We start from the raw sequence: 23,429 nt of genomic DNA on the forward strand, positions 1-23,429 counted from the left end.
TTTGAACAGTGTCGGACTTTGGTTTTGCTTTCCTGTGATCACGATCGCGCCCCCATTCTGCTTTGATCTCGCCGCAAAACATGTTTACCTTGGAAAAGAAAAAGGTGTTAAAAACAAACAAACGACAACAACAAAAAAACAAAAACCAACTTTTTTTTTTTTTTTTTTGAAATTGGAATTTACAGAAGCCCATGGGTAGCACAGCGAAGGGACAAAGCAATCGACGAGGGACCTTTGAAAGAGACTCTGGTTGGTTTAAAGAGACTGAACTTTGAAGGTTCGAAATGTTCCAGAGTTCTAACAGCATCTATGGATTTCTTTGCTGTGCCATGCCATATTACTTTTAGATGCGTTCCCTTCGTTTGCTCTGCAAAATATTTGTTAAACCTGCAGAGATGTGCTGCTTTTGTTCTTTTGCTGCCTGTATCACCTGGCTGGTCTAATGAAGAGATGGCCCGTCATTAGCCTGGCGGGACAGGAGTTGGCGGGGCTGCCAGGCGGAGAGAAGAAATGGCAGAAGAAGAAAGGTGAGGAGTGAGAGGAGAAGGGGAGGAGGACACCAGGGCCCAGCCACCTGACCGCATGGCCGGCCAGTAAGAAGGAAAGGCATGTAGACAGAATGCTAAAAGGTAGAAGTCCAGAGGACAGACTGGATAATTTAAGTTCAGGAAAGCTGGCCTGAAATAAGCCAAGCTAAGGCCGGGCAGTTATAAGTAAGAATAAGCCTTCTTGTATTTATTCGGGAGCAGGGTGGAGTGACCCCAAGAGTAAAACTATTAAAGAAAACAGAAAAGAAAAAAAAGCAACTACAGTTGTATATGTTTCATATGGTGATATTGAGACTAAAACGAGCTCTTGGGGATGAACCAAGAGAGGAGAGGTTATAGCTCAACGAGCCACCTGTTTGCGTGCTGAGAGACCTGGAGGAAACGCCACCTGCCGATTCTCAAAGGGAGGTGGGATGCTCTCAGGGGTCTACCAAGTTGTCCAGGGCGATGCGATAGGGGAAAGGAGGCACCCTCGTCCCCACCAGGGTGTTCCTTCGCCAAGGAAGCACAAAAAAGTCTGGGGCTAGGGACAAGTCTAAGAGATGTCCAGCAAGTCTCCATTCTGAGAGAGAAGGAGACACACACAGGGAGAGACAGAGAGACAGAGACACAGTCAAAGAGACAGAGATGGACAGGGAGAGACAGAGAGACAGACAGAGACAGAGACAGAAAGAGAGAGAGAGAGAGAGAGAGAGAGAGAGATTCTGCCAGGTTGCCTGGGGACAGACAGCAGTGTGCGGTGTGAGGGGCGACTAGAGGTGTGGGGTGTTGGTGGTGTCGTGTGCACGATAAAAGAAACATGGAGACTCTTCGATGCGAGCGAGCCAGTGTGCTGGAGCGTGAGAAAGCGTGTGAAACCCACTGAAGTGGACTGGAGAGTGTTGCTGTAGCAGAGCTATGCAGTGGTTGGATGGACAAGCTCAGGAGAGGCGATTAGGCTGGTGGCCAGGCGCTGGATCACTGGAGTGGAGCTGGCAGCGGCCAGGAGGCTCCTGGACCCAGACAGACCACGTGAGCGAGCCTCGGGACCAAAAGGGACTGGACTCTGCATGGGCCGGGAATCGAACCCGGGCCTCCCGCGTGGCAGGCGAGAATTCTACCACTGAACCACCCATGCCATGGCCAACGTGCTCCCCTGACGCCTGTCACAGCCTGTGCTCGCCCTCAGTCCCACCTCCAGCTAGCTCCCCTTTCCCTGGCACCTGACAGGTACCTGCTGGGCCCCGCGGGGCTCCGTGCACCCGGCAGGGGAGCGCCAGGGCCACGGACAGCAGAGTCCCAGTTCCCCCCCCCCCGTGCCCACACGGAGGCTGAGCCAGTCTGCGGGGGGAGCGCGCCTCTCCCGGACGCCTAGGCCACGAGTCCAGGCCGCCCCTACGGGCGAGCCGGCGGCCGGGCGGCTGTGCGTGCGCCCAGCGTCTGCCAGGAGTGCGCAGGGAATGGCCGCCCGCGCAGAGGAGAAGCCTCGACGCTCACTGCGCGACAGCACGGGCGCCGTGGGCGCCTCCCGCAGGAGTCGGTGGGAACGCAATGGGCAAGCGAGAGATGGTGGGCGCGAGGGCTGGGCGAACCGGTCCCGGCGTCGGGCCGGGGTGGACGAGGTGCTCTTTTCCCCGGAAGGCGCTGGCAGCGGGCGGGCGGGCGGGCTGCTCGGGGCGGCCCGCCTCCTGCCTGCACCCTCCCGCGCGCGCCAGCCGCTCCCCTCCAGCAGTAGCTGGTGGGTGCGGAGAGGAGGGCGCTCCTGCGGGCACCGGTGTGACGCGTCAGGGATGGGCTGCTTTGCGGGAGTGACTTGGAGTGGCGGCGCTGGACAGACAGGTTCTGGAAGGAGGCGGGAGACGCGGTCTCTCGGGCTGCGGGTGTCCAAAAAGGTGAAGCTGTCAGGAGTGGGATTCGAACCCACGCCTCCAGGGGAGACTGCGACCTGAACGCAGCGCCTTAGACCGCTCGGCCATCCTGACGGCGGGTGTGGGCGCGAGGCCGCTCGCCTGGCTGGCACCCGGAGCGCCCGCGCGCGCGCGCACACACACACGCGCGAGCCCAGCCCACCGGGCGCGACGGGGCACCCGGGCTCGTGTGCGGATCTGGGCGCTCAAGCCGCGGGCCTCGCCCCGACGTCGAGACGCTCGTAGGCGCCCAAGCCGCTCGGGGTCCCGGACCGGCTCCCCGCACCTGCGCCCCACCCGACGCGGGGCCGGCCGTGTGTGGCGCGCTCGGGCTGTCCTGCTGAGCCCGGCTCCGCAGCGGGGCGGGGCGGGGCGGGATCGGGACCTGGCGACGCGGCGGTCGCAGCGGGCTGAGCGTCCGGGTCCTCCTGTGGCGAGCGGCGTTCTGGCCGCGAGACGGTGGCTTTGGGGTTGGGTGCGGAGGTCGGCGTTGGATCGGACGGAGGCCGCCAGAGGGACCGGCGTCGGCGTCCCGTTAGTCGTGGTCGTGGCCGTCGTCGTCCTCGTTAGTATAGTGGTGAGTATCCCCGCCTGTCACGCGGGAGACCGGGGTTCGATTCCCCGACGGGGAGACACGGCATCCTTTTTGAGCCAGATGGGCGGCCCCGGGGACGCTGGCCCCCGACCCCAACTCGGGCGCGACGGGATCCAAGAGCCGGGCTCCGGCCGCCCGCTGCCAGGCATGCCCACCCGCCACCGGGCCCTCGGGTCCCTCGCCGGTCACCTGGCCCGGCGCTCTGCCTGTAGCCTGGGCACGCGCCGCCCTCGCGACGAAGCGGCGGCGGCGTGCGACTCGCGCGGCCGGAGCGCGGAGCGCGGAGCGCAGAGGTCCGTGCCAGGCGGGTCCGGGTGGTGAGCTGCCGGCTCGCAGCGGTCCCGGGTGCTCCCTGGTCCCTGTGGCCCTCGTGACCCTCGTGGCGTCACCTGGCCCGGCCTGGCGCGCAGGGTGACTGCGGTCAGGAGGCGAGAGCGCCGCACACGCCAGGCAGGCTGTGTGCGTGCGGGAGGCGCGCGTGGGACGGCGCGCGGCGGCCGAACCCGGTTGGGGTTGGGGTTGGGGTTGGGGTTGGCGCTGGCCTTGGCCTTGGCCTTGGGCTTGAGGCCCCGTCGTGGGGCGGGCGGGCGCGGGGAGTCAGTTGTCAGGCGGGCGATCGCGACGGCGCCTGTGTCCGGTGTCCGGTGTCCGCCGTCTGCTGGCAGTCCCCGGCGTCGTGTGCGTGGCTCCCCGGCGGTAGGGCGTTGGTGGTATAGTGGTGAGCATAGCTGCCTTCCAAGCAGTTGACCCGGGTTCGATTCCCGGCCAACGCAAGCTGTGCCCCTTTTGCCAAGGTCCAGGGCCCAGAGTGGCCAGTCTGGCACCTCCCTCTCTCTCTCTCTCTCTCTCTCCCCCCTTGTCGCGGAGACCGCGCGACCTACCTAGCTACCTCCCGCCCTCCCTCCTGCCCCAAAGAAGGAGGCGCTAGACGTTTTGAGGCTGTGGCGAGCGAGCGGGAGGAGAACTGCGTCTAATCCGGGAGGGAGGTGGCTCCCACCCTGCCGGCGAAGAGGCAGAGGCCACCGGACGCCGGACGCCGCACGCCGGGCATGGCAGGGACGGACGCAGGCGGCGAGCGAGCGCCGAACGGCAGCCGCGTAATGCCGGGCGACGGTGTGTAGCAGGCGGGCCGGGCGGCCGCTAGTCTGGCTGTGGCACTGGCTGCGAGGCTGGCTGTGCGTCTGTGTCCGGGAGGCGAGAGTCGGGACCGTCGGGTGCGGGCGACGCTCCCTGGTGGTCTAGTGGTTAGGATTCGGCGCTCTCACCGCCGCGGCCCGGGTTCGATTCCCGGTCAGGGAAGCACTCTACTCTCTTGTTCCTCTCTGCACCATAACCTCCCTCCTCTCTCTTGCCAACCTCCTTGGCCTCGCCGCCTCTCCCTCCCTTTTGCCCAAGAGCGCGTGAGGCCGCTTGCCCCTGTTGCTCTGCACACACACACACACACACACACACACACACACGGTCATCCCCAAGATGAGCCTCCTCTCTGCTCACTCCAACCTTTTCCTAGCTTCCCACACCCGCCCACCCACACCGACTCTGCACCTGTCCAGCTCAGCCTAGCCGCCCGCATCCCATCCAGCCCAGCTCACACACCGCCACCATCACGCGGCCGCACACGCTTCCGAGCCACTCACGGAGCCCACCGAGTCTCCACCTGACTCCCACGCCTGCGCTTAGGTCTGGAAGAAACCCTCTAGCTGGAGGGCCCCACCTGTCCAAGCTTCCCTACCTGTCCCACCTGCCTCATCTGGATCACCTGTATCACAAGCTCCCTGTGACCTCTGCCCTGCTCTTCACAACTCAACCGCCACTTCCAATAAGTGTAGCGGTTTTTTTTTCCATTATACTTTTGTGTGTGTTTGGGGGGGGGGTTATGTGTTTGCGTGCGTGTGTGCGTGCGTGCGTGTGTGTGTGTGTGCGCGCGCGCGCCTCTTACTAAACTCCAGGTGACCTGGTGATTGTTTGTGGTGGTTGTTTTGGTATTGGATGGTGATGGAGAGGGTGTTCCGGGTGTGGTGTGGATGCTGTGGGGAGGGTTTAGTGCGGGGCAGATGGCCGGATCCCAGCCCAAAGCACATGGTGTGGTTCCTTTAGGCGGCGCCGTGGCTGAGGGGGCACGGACAGCGAACGACCTGAGTCGAGGCCCGGTTTCCTAGAAAGCCCCCAGAGCGGCTGGGGAGAGCTGAGGCCAAGCCTGGCATTTGCAACCCCACGGTTTCTGCAGGTCTTTGTCCGGTGGGGGTGGGGGGATGCGGGCGCCGGCCTGAGTCGCGAAAGCGGAGCGGAACTTTTGAGCCCCTGCACCGCTTGCCTTCACTGCCGGGTCTCGGGTCTCGTCGATCCTGACCGTGCCAGCGGGTCCTGGGCACAGAGGCTGACCTTGAGCGGTAAACGCTGGCATAGTGGGAGACGCCCGCAGATCGTTGGGGAGCACACACGTTGCCTTTCCCCCACCCGACTGTACTTCTTCCCTGGTCCCGAAGCCCTCTCGATCCCGGGAACCGGGAGACAGGGCAGTTCCCGTGTTGGGAGCGGTCTCGGATGGGCTGGAGCGGTTGGCATGCAATGGGAGCCAGTCCAGCGGTCCCAAGTCCGTACCTGAGTCGGGGAGTGTGGATGAGGGAAAGGCTTGCTGTAGACAGTAAAGAGAGGGGGGCTGGAGGGGTGTGGGAGGGGGATGGCGAGGTGGGAGGGGGAGGGGTGAGAGGGAGGGAGGGAGGGAGGGAAGGAGACAGAGACGGGGGTTGGGTGGGATAAAGGTCAGGAGGGCAGACCAGTCAGTACTGTAACGCCACGAGTTTATTTTTCACCGGGCTTATATACCTTAACCAAAAGGGGGAACACAGTATCATGTACATGGAACAAACAGACTTTTCTTCCTCACTCATTCTAAGGGTTCAGTCACCACACCTTAGTTCCAACTTCTTGTTCCCTAGCCTTGAGGTCAGGAGTAGCCACACCTCAGATTCAGTTCTGTTGCTATTTAGTCTTAAGACGGCCAAAGCATCCTTCTGTAGCCACACCTTTGACCTTTAGGTCCCGTGACTTGCTGACAGCTTTGAACTCTCTGCCCTTGTGCCAAGATGGAGTGCAGCCATCTTTATGGGCACCCACGCTGCCTGCCAGCCGCATCTGTGGGGGTCCGCTAGGCCAGCCGGTGGTAGCAGCAGGTGTCCAAGAGCGGGGCCAACTGCAGGGATCCGAGTTTGGCGCGCTGTGCCAGTTGGGTTTTGTCAACTTGACACCTCTGGGGAGAGGGGATGTGAATTGAGAAACCGTCTCTACAGCGTTGTGTGTGCCTGCTGATAGTGAGTGATCGCTGCGGGGGACAGCACACAGGTGGCGCGGATGGAGGTGGGGTGGGGGTGGGAGAGTTGCGGCCAGGAGCGTGCCACCCCTGGGCAGGTGGCCCTGAGCTGTGTGGGAGGGACAGCGGGCCCGCTGGCCAGTAGGGAGCACTCTCCCTCCGACAGCTACTGCAGCCAGCAGTCCCTGCCTCCCGGGTCCTCCCACCCGGGCTTCCCTCTGCTAGGGAGGGATTTAGGAGCCTTAAGGAGGACCAAACTGTTCTCCTCCCAAGTTGCTTGCGTCCCTGGTGTTGGATCACAACAAGAGAAACCCTAACTCGGACCGAAACGGGTGCCAGGAGTTGGGTGTTGCTGTGACAGACCCCACCCGGATGGATCGCGGTGCCCTCGGGAAGATTGCTGCCTGCAGAAGGCCTTTGAACTGTGGGCCCGCAAAGCAGGGGAACGCTGGGCTCCGCTCGGCTGCGCTCTGCTAGCAGCTGACTGCGCCCCTCCCCTCTCGGGGAGCTTGGAAGAGAATGTGAGAGGAAGGCAGGCGAAGGAGCCCCGGCTCTGGGCTCTGGCTCTGCCCTCTGAAGTTGCAAGAGGGCAGCTGGGAAAGTCCCCTAGAGACTGTGTTGGGGTCATTCGGTGTTGTGCACGGAGAATCTGTCGTTCCGCTGGGCTGAGGCTGAGGAACCACGCACCACGCGTGACTATTCTCTGGCAGAGCCATCAAGGAGAAACCTTGGCTCTTCAGGTACGATCATTGGTGGTGCTCGACCGGAGCCGAGAAGCCAGCGATGATTAGGAAGGAGAGAGCCGTCTCACTAGGTGAAACCCCCTGGGGGTGCTTCCTGAAGGAGAGGCTGAGCGTCACCACGCGGAGCCACGCAGCAGCGCGCACATTTTGGGAACGTGCACGAGTCAGCTATGTGGCGATGGCTTTGAAGGCGCGCAAGGACGGATCCTAGAGAGCAGCGGAGGCTTGGAGATAGGTGGTGGGTCTGGAGTCCCCGAAGAGCCCCCCGAAGAGCGGCCGAGAGGAGACACGAGTGAAGGCGCAGCCTCGGGTGGGCGCAGCGGAAGGCACACTGCAACCGAAGGAGTGGGTCATGGGGAGCGGCCGAGGCTTGCTTGGCACGTCCGTCCACGTGGCAGGCTCAGACTCCCCGAAGGGAGCCCAGCGGGGGCCGTCACGGGCCAAGGAGAGGCTCCTGGAGATAGGACAACCACCAAGGGGAGTAGCAGCCTTAGAACGGAGCCCGTCTTGGCCTGGGGAGGCAAACTGCGTGTGCTTTGGATGGCAGGGCTGCGTGAGTGTGACGGCCCACGCTCACAAGATAGCTAGTGAACAGGAGATGACAGACACTGGGCTTTGAACAGTGTCGGACTTTGGTTTTGCTTTCCTGTGATCGCATCGGGCGCCCTTCCCCATTCTTCTTTGCTCTTTCCCAAGGTAAACAGTGTTGAAGAAAAAGATGTTAAAAAAAAAAACAAACTTTTTTTTTTTTTTTTTTTTTTGGAAATTGGAATTTACAGAAGCCCATGGGTAGCACAGCGAAGGGACAAAGCAATCGACGAGGGACCTTTGAAAGAGACTCTGGTTGGTTTAAAGAGACTGAACGTTGAAGGTTCGAAATGTTCCAGAGTTCTGGCGGCATCTATGGATTTCTTTGCTGTGCGGTGCCATATTACTTGTAGATGCGTTCCCTTCGTTTACTCTGGAAAATATTTGTTACACGATGCAGAGATGTGCTGCTTTTGTTCTTTTGCTGCCTGTATCACCTGGCTGGTCTAATGAAGAGATGACCCGTCATTAGCCTGGCGGGAGAGGAGTTGGCGGGGCTGCCAGGCGGAGAGAAGAAATGGCAGAAGAAGAAAGGTGAGGAGTGAGAGAAGGAGAAGGGGAGGAGGACACCAGGGCCCAGCCACCTGACCGCATGACCGGCCGGCCGGCCAGTAAGAAGGAAAGACAGAATGCTAAAAGGTAGAAGTCCAGTTTTGATTTCCGCTATTGAGAATTCCTTCTTCAGTTCTGTACCCCATTTTTAAAATAGGGCTATTTGGTGTTTTGTTGACTAGTTTCTTGAGTTCTTTGTATATTTTGGAGATCAGCCCTTTGTCGGATATAGGATTGGTGAAAATCTTTTTCCCAGTCTGTGGGCTGCCGTTTGGTCTTGTGGACTGTGTCCTTTGCCTTACAGAAGCTTCTAAGTTTGAAGAGGTCCCATTTATTCATTGTGTCTCTCGGTGATTGTGCCCCTGGAGTTATGTTCAGGAAGTGGTCTCCTGTACCAATTTGTTCAAGGGTAGCTCCTACTTTCTCTTCTAAGAGGTTCATTGTGGCTGGATTGATGTTGAGGACTTTGATCCATTTGCACTTGAGTTTTGTGCATGGTGACAGACATGGGTCTATCTGCAGTCTTCTACACACCCTCATCCAGTTGTGCCAGCACCATTTGTTGAAGATGCTGTCCTTGCCCCATTGTATAATTTTAGCTGTTTTGTCGAAAATCAGGTGTTCATAGGTGTGTGGGTTCATATCAGGGTTTTCAATTCCATTCCATTGGTCTACCTGTCTATATTTATGCCAATACCAGGCTGTTTTCAGAACTACAGCTCTGTAGTAGAGCTTAGCGTCGGGAATGAAGTTCTTTTATTGGTTAGGGTTGTTTTGGCTATCCTGGGGTCTTTTGTGTTTTCCATATAAAGTTGATTATTATCCTTTCAAGGTCAGTGAAGAATTGTGCTGGGATTTTAATGGCGATTGCATTGAACCTGTAGATTGCTTTTGGCAAGATTGCCATTTTTACTATGTTTATCCTACCTATCCAAGAGCATGGGAGATCTTTCCATTTTCTGGTATCTTCTTTAATGTCTTTCTTTAGAGCCACAAAGTTCTTATTATATGGGTCTTTTACTTGTTTGGTAAGCGTTACACCAGGATACTTTATGTTGCTTGTGGCTATTGTAAAGGGTGATGTTTCTCTGATTTCTCTCTCTCTGTCTCTTTGTCGTCTGAAAAAGGTAGGGCTACTGATTTTTTTTTTTGTTCTTTTTTAGGTTATCTTGTATCCTGCAAGTTTGCTGAAGGTGTTTATCAGCTGTAGGAGTTCCCTGGTAGAGCTTATTGGGTCGCTTATGTAAACCATCATATCATCTGCAAATAGAGACAGTTTGACTTCTCTCTTTCCAATTTGGATCCCCTTGATCTCCTTTTGTTGTCTTATAGCATTAGCTAGAACTTCTAGTGCCATATTGAAGAGATATGGAGAGAGAGGGCAGCCTTGTCCTGTTCCTGATTTTAGAGGAATTGGCTTAAGTTTCTCTCCATTCAGTTTGATGTTGGCAGTTGGTTGGCTGTATATTGCTCTTATTATGTTTACGTATGTTCCTGTTATCCCTGACCTCTCCAAGACCTTTATCATGAAAGGGTGTTGAATTTTGTCGAAGGCTTTTTCAGCATCTAGGGAGATAACCATGTGGTTTTTCTTTTTCAGTTTGTTTATACGGTGGAAATCAAAAAGGCTGAAAGACACTTAAGAAAGTGCTCCACGTCCTTAGCTATCAGGGAAACGCAAATCAAAACAACTTTGAGATACCATCTTACTCCTGCCAGAATGGCTAAAATTAGAAACACCAATGATGACCCGTGTTGGAGAGGATGTGGAGAAATGGGAACACTCCTCCAATGCTGGCGGGAGTGCAAACGCATACAGCCATTTTGGAGATCAGTATGGCGGTTCCTCGGGAAAATGGGAATTAGTTTACCACAGGACCCGGCAATCCCCCTCTTAGGCATATACCCAAAGGACCCACATCCACGCAACAAAGACATCTGTTCAACTATGTTCATAGCAGCACTATTTGTAATAGCAAGAACCTGGAAGCAACCTAGATGCCCCTCAATTGAAGAATGGATAATGAAGATGTGGCACATCTACACAATGGAATACTACTCTGCAGAAAAAAAAAATGATGGTATCTTGAAATTCGCAGGCAAGTGGATGGCACTTGAAGAAACCATCCTGAATGAGATAACCCAGTCACAAAAAGAGGAACATAGTATGTACCCACTCATATATGGATTTTAGACCTAGATCAGAGGATCGCCAGCCTATAATTCACACCACCAGAGGAACTGGGATACAAGGTGTATTCTAAGAGATTCATATAAAGTCCCTCACAGAACCGGGAAGGGACCCCCCAGAGCACAGGCGAAGTGGGGGTGGGGCAGCGAATGGAGAGAGAAGTAGGAGAAAGGGAGGGGGAGGAGAGGAAAACACCAGGAAGATTGAGCCCGGTTAGGAATAGAAGACAGGAGAGAGAGAGAGAGAGAGAGAGAGAGAGAGAGAGAGAGAGAGAGAGAGCATAAAAGAGGGAGCCAATATTGGTTTGAAGAGAAAATTGAACACAAAGAAAAGTCTAGAGAACTACAAGACTGTCGCCAACTAACAATCTGAGCTTCCGTGGAAAGGCTACCATAAATGCCCTTCCCGGAGAGTGAGATCAACAACTAACTTCTCCATGGGGGCCCTCGACTAATGCCTGTTGGAAACAGGAGCAAACGCCCATATATAAACCCTGAGTCCAAGTAGAACCCAGATGCAGATGGAGAGGACAAGACCAGGCGGCAGAAACACATAGAGACAGCTTACCTGAACAAGGAGGAGCTAACTGGCCACCAGACTGATAGCTGGGAAGCCAGCATGGGACTGACTCAGGCACCCCTGAATATGGGTCTCAGACAGAAGGACTGAGCAGTCTAAGGGACCTCAGACAGTGGAGCCAGGATGTATCCCTGGTGCACAAAAGGACCTTGCTAGCACATCCCCCATGGAGGGATAACGGCCTTAACCTAGAGACAGGAGAGAAGCCCTAGTCCCTACTTCACATGACCTGTCAGATCTAACGTGACCCCAACTGATTGGCATTCCCCTACATATGAAATTGGGGTGGGGGATGGGAGGGAAGAGGAGGGGAGGGGGTGATTAGGGTGCAAGGGAGGGAGGGAGGGAGGCAGGGGGAATTGGGATCGACATGTAAAATAATAAATTAATTAAAAAAAATGCTTTGACTCCAAAATTTAAGTTCAAGGACAAGGTACTGGGGAAAAGGATTTCTATTTTTGTCCTCACAGAAAATGAAAAGCTGTGGATTCCTTCCAGAATAATGTGGTTTGATCAAGCCAGACCGCCTGAAACAGAGCACCCGGTGATCCTACATTCAAAACAGCTGGACAAAGCAGTCTTACAGACTACAGCCAGGATTTCTGCATATTCTTAGGATCCCCCATGACAGCGCCTCTTACCAGCAGGAAGTAGTTGTGGAAAGAACAGCTGGCCCAAATTCCCAAATACCAAATATTGTGTACAAATGTTTGTTTTCATTTAAATGGACTTGGTTATATAAAATAAATAATAATAATAATAATAATAATAATAATAATAATAATAATAATAATAAAGGTAGAAGTCCAGAGGCAAGACGGTAGACGGGATAATTTAAGTTCAGGAAAGCTGGCCTGAAATAAGCCAAGCTAAGGCCGGGCAGTTATAAGTAAGAATAAGCCTTCTTGTATTTATTCGGGAGCAGGGTGGAGTGACCCCAAGAGTAAAACTATTAAAGAAAACAGAAAAGAAAAAAAAGCAACTACAGTTGTATATGTTTCATATGGTGATATTGAGACTAAAACGAGCTCTTGGGGATGAACCAAGAGAGGAGAGGTTATAGCTCAACGAGCCACCTGTTTGCGTGCTGAGAGACCTGGAGGAAACGCCACCTGCCGATTCTCAAAGGGAGGTGGGATGCTCTCAGGGGTCTACCAAGTTGTCCAGGGTGATGCGATAGGGGAAAGGAGGCACCCTCGTCCCCACCAGGGTGTTCCTTCGCCAAGGAAGCACAAAAAGTCTGGGGCTAGGGACAAGTCTAAGAGATGTCCAGCAAGTCTCCATTCTGAGAGAGAAAGAGACACACACAGGGAGAGATAGAGAGACAGAGACACAGTCAAAGAGACAGAGAGGGACAGGGAGAGACAGAGAGACAGACAGAGACAGAGACAGAAAGAGAGAGAGAGAGAGAGAGAGATTCTGCCAGGTTGCCTGGGGACAGACAGCAGTGTGCGGTGTGAGGGGCGACTAGAGGTGTGGGGTGTTGGTGGTGTCGTGTGCACGATAAAAGAAACATGGAGACTCTTCGATGCGAGCGAGCCAGTGTGTGCTGGAGCGTGAGAAAGCGTGTGAAACCCACTGAAGTGGACTGGAGAGTGTTGCTGTAGCAGAGCTATGCAGTGGTTGGCTGGACAAGCTCAGGAGAGGCGATTAGGCTGGTGGCCAGGCGCTGGATCACTGGAGTGGAGCTGGCAGCTGCGCTGGCGCTAGCACTAGCGCTGGCCAGGAGGCTCCTGGACCCAGACAGACCACGTGAGCGAGCCTCGGGACCAAAAGGAACAGGACTCTGCATGGGCCGGGAATCGAACCCGGGCCTCCCGCGTGGCAGGCGAGAATTCTACCACTGAACCACCCATGCCATGGCCAACGTGCTCCCCTGACGCCTGTCACAGCCTGTGCTCGCCCTCAGTCCCACCTCCAGCTAGCTCCCCTTTCCCTGGCACCTGACAGGTACCTGCTGGGCCCCGCGGGGCTCCGTGCACCCGGCAGGGGGAGCGCCAGGGCCACGGACAGCAGAGTCCCAGTTCCCCCCCCCCCGGGCCCACACGGAGGCTGAGCCAGTCTGCGGGGGGAGCGCGCCTCTCCCGGACGCCTAGGCCACGAGTCCAGGCCGCCCTACGGGCGAGCCGGCGGCCGGGCGGCTGTGCGTGCGCCCAGCGTCTGCCAGGAGTGCGCAGGGAATGGTCGCCCGCGCAGAGGAGAAGCCTCGACGCTCACTGCGCGACAGCACGGGCGCCGTGGGCGCCTCCCGTAGGAGTCGGTGGGAACGCAATGGGCAAGCGAGAGATGGTGGGCGCGAGGGCTGGGCGAACCGGTCCCGGCGTAGGGCCGGGGTGGACGAGGTGCTCTTTTCCCCGGAAGGCGCTGGCAGCGGGCGGGCGGGCGGGCTGCTCGGGGCGGCCCGCCTCCTGCCTGCACCCTCCCGCGCGCGCCAGCCGCTCCCCTCCAGCAGTAGCTGGTGGGTGCGGAGAGGAGGGCGCTCCTGCGGGCACCGGTGTGACGCGTCAGGGATGGGCTGCTAGGCGGGAGCGACTTGGAGTGGCGGCGCTGGACAGACAGGTTCTGGAAGGAGGCGGGAGACGCGGTCTCTCGGGCTGCGGGTGTCCAAAAAGGTGAAGCTGTCAGGAGTGGGATTCGAACCCACGCCTCCAGGGGAGACTGCGACCTGAACGCAGCGCCTTAGACCGCTCGGCCATCCTGACGGCGGGTGTGGGCGCGAGGCCGCTCGCCTGGCTGGCACCCGGAGCGCCCGCGCGCGGGCGCGCACGCGCACACACACACACACGCGCGAGCCCAGCCCACCGGGCGCGACGGGGCACCCGGGCTCGTGTGCGGATCTGGGCGCTCAAGCCGCGGGCCTCGCCCCGACGTCGAGACGCTCGTAGGCGCCCAAGCCGCTCGGGGTCCCGGACCGGCTCCCCGCACCTGCGCCCCACCCGACGCGGGGCCGGCCGTGTGTGGCGCGCTCGGGCTGTCCTGCTGAGCCCGGCTCCGCAGCGGGGCGGGGCGGGGCGGGGCGGGATCGGGACCTGGCGACGCGGCGGTCGCAGCGGGCTGAGCGTCCGGGTCCTCCTGTGGCGAGCGGCGTTCTGGCCGCGAGACGGTGGCTTTGGGGTTGGGTGCGGAGGTCGGCGTTGGATCGGACGGAGGCCGCCAGAGGGACCGGCGTCGGCGTCCCGTTAGTCGTGGTCGTGGCCGTCGTCGTCCTCGTTAGTATAGTGGTGAGTATCCCCGCCTGTCACGCGGGAGACCGGGGTTCGATTCCCCGACGGGGAGACACGGCATCCTTTTTGAGCCAGATGGGCGGCCCCGGGGACGCTGGCCCCCGACCCCAACTCGGGCGCGACGGGATCCAAGAGCCGGGCTCCGGCCGCCCGCTGCCAGGCATGCCCACCCGCCACCGGGCCCTCGGGTCCCTCGCCGGTCACCTGGCCCGGCGCTCTGCCTGTAGCCTGGGCACGCGCCGCCCTCGCGACGAAGCGGCGGCGGCGTGCGACTCGCGCGGCCGGAGCGCGGAGCGCGGAGCGCGGAGCGCAGAGGTCCGTGCCAGGCGGGTCCGGGTGGTGAGCTGCCGGCTCGCAGCGGTCCCGGGTGCTCCCTGGTCCCTGTGGCCCTCGTGACCCTCGTGGCGTCACCTGGCCCGGCCTGGCGCGCAGGGTGACTGCGGTCAGGAGGCGAGAGCGCCGCACTCGCCAGGCAGGCTGTGTGCGTGCGGGAGGCGCGCGTGGGACGGCGCGCGGCGGCCGAACCCGGTTGGGGTTGGGGTTGGGGTTGGCGCTGGCCTTGGCCTTGGCCTTGGGCTTGAGGCCCCGTCGTGGGGCGGGCGGGCGCGGGGAGTCAGTTGTCAGGCGGGCGATCGCGACGGCGCCTGTGTCCGGTGTCCGGTGTCCGCCGTCTGCTGGCAGTCCCCGGCGTCGTGTGCGAGGCTCCCCGGCGGTAGGGCGTTGGTGGTATAGTGGTGAGCATAGCTGCCTTCCAAGCAGTTGACCCGGGTTCGATTCCCGGCCAACGCAAGCCGTGCCCCTTTTGCCAAGGTCCAGGGCCCAGAGTGGCCAGTCTGGCACCTCCCTCTCTCTCTCTCTCTCCCCCCCCCCCCGCTTGTCGCTGAGACCGCGCGACCTACCTAGCTACCTCCCGCCCTCCCTCCTGCCCCAAAGAAGGAGGCGCTAGACGTTTTGAGGCTGTGGCGAGCGAACGGGAGGAGAACTGCGTCTAATCCGGGAGGGAGGTGGCTCCCACCTTGCCGGCGAAGCGGCAGAGGCCACCGGGCGCCGGACGCCGCACGCCGGGCATGGCAGGGACGGACGCAGGCGGCGAGCGAGCGCCGAACGGCAGCCGCGTAATGCCGGGCGACGGTGTGTAGCAGGCGGGCCGGGCGGCCGCTAGTCTGGCTGTGGCACTGGCTGCGAGGCTGGCTGTGCGTCTGTGTCCGGGAGGCGAGAGTCGGGACCGTCGGGTGTGGGCTACGCTCCCTGGTGGTCTAGTGGTTAGGATTCGGCCGCCGCGGCCCGGGTTCAATTCCCGGTCAGGGAAGCACTCTACTCTCTTGTTCCTCTCTGCACCATAACCTCCCTCCTCTCTGTTGCCAACCTCCTTGGCCTCGCCGCCTCTCCCTCCCTTTTGCCCAAGAGCGCGTGAGGCCGCTTGCCCCTGTTGCTCTGTCTCTCACTCTCTCTCTCTCTCTCTCTCTCTCTCTCTCTCTCTCTCTCTCTCTCTCACACACACACACACACACACACACACACACACACACTGTCATCCCCAAGATGAGCCTCCTCTCTGCTCACTCCAACCTTTTCCTAGCTTCCCACACCCGCCCACCCACACCGACTCTGCACCTGTCCAGCTCAGCCTAGCCGCCCGCATCCCATCCAGCCCAGCTCACACACCGCCACCATCACGCGGCCGCACACGCTTCCGAGCCACTCACGGAGCCCACCGAGTCTCCACCTGACTCCCACGCCTGCGCTTAGGTCTGGAAGAAACCCTCTAGCTGGAGGGCCCCACCTGTCCAAGCTTCCCTACCTGTCCCACCTGCCTCATCTGGATCACCTGTATGTATCATAAGCTCCCTCTGATTTCTCTTCATGAAGATGTTTCTCTTTTTCAACTGGGATCTTGATCAACTTAGCTTTTCTTCTCCCCAAGGTAACACATATCCTGGTTTCCATATTAGGTTAATACATTCTTAAAGTGCACCAGCTGATTTAGTTTAGAAGTTTTTCATGCCCTTCTACTCCAATAATGGTTTATTGTGGAGAAATCTCTCCTAGTAATTTTGAAGATCATTAAGAGTCTTTTAGCGATCTCTCCTGATCTGTACTTTTTGTGGTCTAATTTTCTGTAGACATATTTTATATCCTAAGTAGTTGATAGAATCTCCTTTTTGTATTTTTTTCGTATAATTTGTAATCCCCAGCGAGGTAAAACTTCCTATACTTTCTCAAACATTTTTTAAAAATATTCTCCTTGAGCATCATCTAGCAATATATCATCCAGGAAATGGTAGAGTATGGATTGTGGAAACTGTTTATGCATAATTGCAATGGTTTTTGCACAAAATATTGTCACAAGATGGGGCTACTTATTCCCTGTGTCAAAAGCTTCCATTGTTATCTCTTCACTTGTTGAGAATTATTGTAATTAGGTACCGTGAAGGCAAATTTCTCTTTATCTTGTTCTTGTAAAGGTATAGTGAAGAAGTAATCCTTTATATCAATAACTATAATAGGCCATTTTTTAGGTATCAAAGAAGGCAAGGGCATTCCAGGCTGTAGAGAACCCATTGACTGAATAACTTTATTGATGGCTCTCAGGTCTGTAAGCATTCTCCATTTATCATATTTCTTTTTGATAACAAATATAGGAGAGTTCCAAGGGCTGTTAAATTCCTCGATATGTCCTGCATTTTGCTGTTCCTGAACCAGGTTTTCTAAAGCCTCTAACTTCTCAGAGGTCATAGGCCATTGCCCTACCCCTACAGGTTGATCTGTTAGCCATTTTAAGGTTAGGGCTTTTGTTCCTCTGTTTGTTTGGCACTTGTATTCTGTTTTTGTACAGCCTGGATATTTGGTGTCTGTCATGTATAGTATTTTACAATACTTTTTCCTCAATTATAAGGTCTTTTATGGTTCATATCTAATACTGGAGGAATGTTAATCTGTGCATTCTATTGCTGTAATAGATCATGACCCCATAGTTTTATTGCTATATCAGCCACATATGGTCTCAACCTTCCTCTCTGTCTTTCTGGTCCTATACATTCAATCCATCTCATGCTCTGTTTTACCTGAAACAGGATTCCAATCCCTAAGAATTGAACATTTACCTCTTGCAGGGGCCATCTTGGAGGCCAAGATTTATTAGTTATGCTGGTTATGTCAGCCCCCATGTCACCAATGCCTCCAAACAGTCTGTTATTCATTTTAATTATCAATCTAGGCCTATAACTATTTATAGAGGTTTGCCAAAATATATATTTTTTTTTGTTTCCTTCTTTCATGTTTGACTCAACTTCTATCACTAGTTTGTCATCCAGAGTGGTATGAGTTTTTACAATAGGCACTGGATTTTCTAATCATTCTGTGGGAGATTGTCCTCCACTGTGACTGGGAATGTCTGGATCACCTTTGACATAGGGGCCTTCAAGAGACCCCCCCAAGGAGTTTCCCAATTGTAAAGGGTTTCCTTTCTTGTGATGATCTACATTCATTGGTACAGTGTCGGCCTTTGTCACACCTTCTATATAACCCAGAAGGCTGAGGCCTTCTGTTAGATTCATTCCTGGGAGTGTTATTTCTAGAAATGATTTGCCTACCATTTCTTTTTAGATGTCCTATCCTACCACAGTTAAAACATCTGACATTTGATATCTTTTCAAACCTTTGGAGATGGGTTCTCCTACCCAAGCTTCTATGTGACCATAGTTAAGTCCTCTGTTTTCTTGATGTCTTCTCAGACCTTTAGATATGGCTTGTCCTACCCAAGCTTCAGTGTTATTGTCATTATACTCAATGTTGGCTGTATATAGGACCCATTCATCCAAGGGTGATGATTTGATTTTTAAAGGCCAAAGCACCTGTTTGCACTGTGGATTTGCATTCTCATAAGCTAATGATTCTATAAGTATTTGCCTAGAATCTATGTCTGCTACCTCTAATTGTACTGCCCTAGACAACCTATATAGGAATACACTAAAGCGTTCTCTCAGTTCCTGCCTTATCTTGGTATAGGATTCTATCCTCTCCCCTACTTCATGAACCTTGTCCCAAGCATTCAGAGCTGCTGTACTGCATAGAGACAAGGTGTGGTCATCATAGGCAGCTTGAGTTTCTGGGTCAGCTTAGAGACCCTCACCAAGAATTTTATCTTGGGGAGCTTTATAACCTTTCTTTAAGCCCTGAAGTTCAAGAGCTTTTGCTTCCTCTCTCCATAAAACCCTCCATTCTAATTGAGAGGAGTTTTCAAGGACAGCTGATATTAATTGATCCCAGTCCTTAGGGGTTACCTTGTTATTCCTTACCCATGATTCTATTAATTGCTTCACATATGGTGAGTGCATGCCATAAGAGACTACTGCTTCCTTTACACCTTAAATATTTCATACGTATTGGTTCCCACTGATATATAATGACACCTTTTGGGTTTTTTTTTTTTTTTTTTTTTTTTTTTTGCTGGTTTTTCGTTAATAGATACAGGAGAAAGTCTCCTGACCCTAAATGGTGTAGAAAATTTTAAGTCTCTTTCATGACCTGTTCCCTGTAGTTCTTCTTCTGATATATATCAGATTGAAGGTCTTCTAAGGCCTGAAATCTATTAACCATTGTTTCTTTGAGTGTCTGAACTTCTTGAGTCATATAACTTTCTAGAGACTTCATTGAATCAGTCAGTCTCTTGCTTTCTCCAACTACAAATGATTCCATATTTTTGATATTTTCATCCTTAGATATTATCTGAATGGCATGTAAACTGCCTTCCAGAAACAATGTTCTATCTGCTAGCTTACCATTATCCTCAGACATGGAACAAATTCTATCTGCTAGTCTTTCCATCTGATGTTCCAATTTTTTAACCTTATTAGTAGCTTCATCCAACCAGGAATGAGCTGTTTCTGCTAGCATGTTAATGCATTGCATTGTTTCTGTTTTGGTTATTGAGGCATCAGACATGGAGCAAATTCTGCTTTCTAGTTGGTCATTTTTATGTTCCATGTTTTGTATTCTACCTGTCAGCTCTCTATTGCCATCTCCTTTTTTTTCCCTAAGCATTCTGTTTTGCATTCTAATTTTAAGCTCTCCACTGTCATTTTCAATATTCTGAACCTTTTTTTCCCTAAGCATCCTATGTTTTGCGTTCTGTTTTTCAGCTCTCTGTTGTCATTTTCAATATTCTGAACCTTTTTTTTCTAAGCATTCTATGTTTTGCTTTCTAATTTTAAGCTCTCTATTGTCATTTTCAATATTCTGAACCTTTTCTCTGAAACAGTCTATGTTTTGTGTTCTGTTTTTCAACTCTCTATTGTCATTTTCAATAGTCTGTGTTCTGTTTTTTTAGCTCTCTATTGTCATTTTCCATATTTTGAATCCTTGTTACTAACTCTCTTATGGTTTGTACAAGTTCCTTATTGTTTGCTCTAATCTCAAACCATTTCTTTAAGAATATCATAATAATGAGGAAACCCATTGCCATTAAAAAAGTATATATTTTTTAAGTCATGCTTTTCTTCTGTTACAATTTCGTCTATATATGAAGTAAAAGAATTCCTAAAGTCCTGCATCATAAGGTTATCCGCCATAGGTATGGAATAATTGATCTCAGATATTCTATCAGTTAAATCGCAAAGAACGTTGCAATTACCATAGGTGTAATTCTTCTGTCTTGGAACTTTGATGGTTTTAGTTGTAGATCTCAACTTGTGGTAGTTACACCTGGAGGTGTACCACCAAATAGCGTAGGCAGATGATCCTTCTGATCTTGGTCCCTATAGAATAGCTCTTAACAAACTAAGGCAAGCGAAATTTTGTTAAACAAAGGAGTGAAAGGAGCCTTTTGCGAATTGCTGGAACTGCAGGGCTAACAGGTGTTGCCTCCAACTGGCACCAGCTGCGGGAACATACAAGCAGGGCGGGCGCCACGCGAGGCTCTGCGCGAATGCAAAGTGGGGAAATGGGCAAAAGATGAGAAGCAGTGAGTGCCTTCTCAGGGCTGCTGTGGAGGTAAAGGAGTTGTAGGGCAGAGGCAAATGTCTCACAAGCTGTGGTGTGTCCACCTGGTTAGGCAAGGAACCCTGCCTGTTCTGGGATGGTGAGGGAAGAGAGCGGTGTCTGCCACCTGGGTGAAAACCAGGTGAAAATCCGGATCCGGCTTCTGACACCAGATAATGATGTTTAATAAAGCTCAGAAGAAACGAATAGGCCGAATAGATGTTTATTCAGGGAGAAATAACTTACAACATAGACAGATGAACACCAGCAGGTTCCTGGTCCCAAAGATGCCTCCGGATGTTCTCTGTCCCTGTGCTGCAAGCAAGAGAGCTCCCGGAGACTCTTCCTCAGACTTAGTTCCCCCAGGTAATGTCCAGCCCTGTCTCCAACCCCCAATGAGTGTGGTCTATGTCTGCGGACAAAGTGAATATCTCACTGTACCTGTTCGTGGGCAAGTTGCTGTGTCTATGCCAAGTGTTATCAATGTGCGCATGAAAGGCCACCAGCATAGAAGATGCCGTGAAGACCAGTGTTCAGCAAGGTGGGTATCTATCGCTGGAGTTGGGGAAATGGATTGGGCAAGAGGTACTGGGCCTGAGAGTAACGGTACTGAACACTACACAAAGAGGTCTAGGTGTTGGGCGTTCGGGTGCACGAAGACCTCTGCTTCCAGAAGGCACTCGGAACGGAGTGGCTGGCCCTCTGGCTCCAATGCTCAGAAATGACACTTTTACTCCATTCCAGCAGTGACTTCTTCCCAACTGGTAGTAAGCAACGCTTTTACCAATTTCTCCCCAACAGAATTTTGTGTGTGTCGACAAGATAGTTTTTCTCTATTACTGTTTCACAGGGAAAGATGTGTGCATGAAGAGATTGGTGACACTGGAGTGACTTCGGAAAGAGGTGTGATTATTGTATCTCTGGATTCTATGTGTGGTAAAAATAAGTAGCTCTGTCACAAGTGGGATTCGAACCCACGCCTCCAGAGGAGACTGCGACCTTAACGCAGCACCTTAGACCACTCGGACATCCTGACAACACAGGTATAATTTTATTTGCTGTCCTCCCTAATATAAGATTTCCATCCCTGTTTCTGAGTGAAAGGGATGAGGTGGCAATCTAGGTATACTAGGCTTTCCTTCATGTTTTGAATACCTCCTCAAATGTCACATATCACTTTATTTAAAAGTTTATGTTTGTTAGTATGGGTCAGTGACACTCCCTGGATACCAGACTCAGCACCATAAAATAAATAAAAATAGATAATAATATACACCCCTAAATCTGATGTCTGCTAAACTTAAAAAAAAATCATATTGTTTATTTTTACGTATTTGGTTGCTTTTTCAGAATGCATGTGTATCAAATGCAGTCCAGAGAGGGCATCAAATCCCTAGGAAGTTGAGTTCCAGTGGGTTGTGAGCCTCCACGATGGTGCCAGGAATTGAATCAGGGTTAACTGGAAAGGAACTAATACTTTCAACCACTGAATCATCGCTCCAGCCTATACACATACATTAATCAAGCAAGCATTGATTAACTTAAGACTGTCTTATATATAGTAAAGCTCAGCTTAGTAGGTACAGAAAATTTTAAACTCTGACCCTTGATACGTGCCATTACACCAGGCAAGTACAAAGATTTGTAAAACATACTGTTTTTTATTTAAATTCTCCTTACATAAGTAAATGTTTTACTATTATATATAGTTACTAATTAAACATGGTGTTTGTGATGTACAAGAGTTTAAGTGCTAGAACAACATAAAATGAACAAAATCATTAATAGAGGCAAAGTCTCCTGATAATGGAATGTGAAATCTTACTTCATTGCTGAAAGTACTTCACAAAAAGCCAGAAAATTTGGGAATATATCAAAGAGTGTGATTGCCCATGAAAAAGATTTTTCTTTTTCAACTTGAATGTCATTGTTTCCCTGGGGTTAGACATGTTTCTGACTCATGAAAAACTAACAGAGTTTTGTTTTTATCTGAAAGGGGTGTTTTTATGATAATGAAAACTTACAGTAAGGCACTTTAGAGAATCCTGCCCACCTGGCAAGGACTTGGGGAGGCAATAATGCAGTCCCCTGAACAGATTGGAGGGGCTTTCAAGCTTCAAGGTTCCTGGCAGGAGCATGGAGCCAGGGCCCAGCATGTACCTGTCAGGTGCCAGGGAAAGGGGAGCTAGCTGGAGGTGCGACTGAGGGCGAGCACAGGCTGTGACAGGCCTCAGGGGAGCACGTTGGCCATGGCATGGGTGGTTCAGTGGTAGAATTCTCGCCTGCCACGCGGGAGGCCCGGGTTCGATTCCCGGCCCATACAGAGTCCAGTCCCTTTTGGTCCCGAGGCTCGCTCACGTGGTCTGTCTGGGTCAAGGAGCCTCCTGGCCAGCGCTAGCGCCAGCGCCGCTGCCAGCTCCACTCCAATGATCCAGCGCCTGCCCACCAGCCTACTTGCCTCTCCTGAGCTTGTCCAGCCAACCACTGCATAGCTCTGCTACAGCAACACTCTCCAGTCCACTTCAGTGGGTTTCACACGCTTTCTCACGCTCCAGCACACACTGGCTCGATCGCATCGAAGAGTCTCCATGTTTCTTTTATCGTGCACACGACACCACCAACACCCCACACCTCTAGTCGCCCCTCACACCGCACACTGCTGTCTGTCCCCAGGCAACCTGGCAGAATCTCTCTCTCTCTCTCTCTCTCTCTCTCCAGCAGTGACCTCTTCCCAACTGGTAGTAAGCAACGCTTTTACCAATTTCTCCCCAACAGAATTTTGTGTGTGTCTCTGTCTGTCTCTCTGTCTCTCCCTGTCCCTCTCTGTCTCTTTGACTGTGTCTCTGTCTCTCTATCTCTCCCTGTGTGTGTCTCCTTCTCTCTCAGAATGGAGACTTGCTGGACATCTCTTAGACTTGTCCCTAGCCCCAGACTTTTTTGTGCTTCCTTGGCGAAGGAACACCCTGGTGGGGACGAGGGTGCCTCCTTTCCCCTATCGCATCACCCTGGACAACTTGGTAGACCCCTGAGAGCATCCCACCTCCCTTTGAGAATCGGCAGGTGGCGTTTCCTCCAGGTCTCTCAGCACGCAAACAGGTGGCTCGTTGAGCTATAACCTCTCCTCTCTTGGTTCATCCCCAAGAGCTCGTTTTAGTCTCAATATCACCATATGAAACATATACAACTGTAGTTGCTTTTTCCTTTTCTGTTTTCTTTAATAGTTTTACTCTTGGG

At 53.4% G+C, this 23,429-nt stretch overlaps 11 non-coding genes across 11 annotated transcripts; 6 read left to right on the forward strand and 5 right to left on the reverse strand.

Annotated features, from left to right (window-relative positions):
* Window positions 1-1,594: 1,594 nt before the first annotated feature.
* Window positions 1,595-1,665, reverse strand: Trnag-gcc (transfer RNA glycine (anticodon GCC)). The gene has a single exon. It is a non-coding gene; the product is annotated as a tRNA-Gly (tRNA).
* A 761-nt stretch (window positions 1,666-2,426) lies between these two features.
* Trnal-cag (transfer RNA leucine (anticodon CAG)) lies at window positions 2,427-2,509 on the reverse strand. Its single transcript has one exon. It is a non-coding gene; the product is annotated as a tRNA-Leu (tRNA).
* Window positions 2,510-2,994: 485 nt separating this feature from the next.
* Trnad-guc (transfer RNA aspartic acid (anticodon GUC)) lies at window positions 2,995-3,066 on the forward strand. The gene has a single exon. It is a non-coding gene; the product is annotated as a tRNA-Asp (tRNA).
* A 664-nt stretch (window positions 3,067-3,730) lies between these two features.
* On the forward strand, window positions 3,731-3,802 carry Trnag-ucc (transfer RNA glycine (anticodon UCC)). The gene has a single exon. It is a non-coding gene; the product is annotated as a tRNA-Gly (tRNA).
* Window positions 3,803-4,256: 454 nt separating this feature from the next.
* Window positions 4,257-4,328, forward strand: Trnae-cuc (transfer RNA glutamic acid (anticodon CUC)). Its single transcript has one exon. It is a non-coding gene; the product is annotated as a tRNA-Glu (tRNA).
* Window positions 4,329-12,779: 8,451 nt separating this feature from the next.
* On the reverse strand, window positions 12,780-12,850 carry Trnag-gcc (transfer RNA glycine (anticodon GCC)). Its single transcript has one exon. It is a non-coding gene; the product is annotated as a tRNA-Gly (tRNA).
* A 761-nt stretch (window positions 12,851-13,611) lies between these two features.
* On the reverse strand, window positions 13,612-13,694 carry Trnal-cag (transfer RNA leucine (anticodon CAG)). The gene has a single exon. It is a non-coding gene; the product is annotated as a tRNA-Leu (tRNA).
* A 502-nt stretch (window positions 13,695-14,196) lies between these two features.
* Trnad-guc (transfer RNA aspartic acid (anticodon GUC)) lies at window positions 14,197-14,268 on the forward strand. Its single transcript has one exon. It is a non-coding gene; the product is annotated as a tRNA-Asp (tRNA).
* Window positions 14,269-14,933: 665 nt separating this feature from the next.
* Window positions 14,934-15,005, forward strand: Trnag-ucc (transfer RNA glycine (anticodon UCC)). The gene has a single exon. It is a non-coding gene; the product is annotated as a tRNA-Gly (tRNA).
* Window positions 15,006-21,148: 6,143 nt separating this feature from the next.
* Window positions 21,149-21,231, reverse strand: Trnal-aag (transfer RNA leucine (anticodon AAG)). Its single transcript has one exon. It is a non-coding gene; the product is annotated as a tRNA-Leu (tRNA).
* A 1,216-nt stretch (window positions 21,232-22,447) lies between these two features.
* Trnag-gcc (transfer RNA glycine (anticodon GCC)) lies at window positions 22,448-22,518 on the forward strand. The gene has a single exon. It is a non-coding gene; the product is annotated as a tRNA-Gly (tRNA).
* Window positions 22,519-23,429: the final 911 nt, after the last annotated feature.

Source organism: Phodopus roborovskii, unplaced genomic scaffold (assembly GCF_943737965.1).
Source record: "Phodopus roborovskii unplaced genomic scaffold, PHOROB, whole genome shotgun sequence".
Taxonomy (NCBI): Eukaryota; Metazoa; Chordata; class Mammalia; order Rodentia; family Cricetidae; genus Phodopus; species Phodopus roborovskii.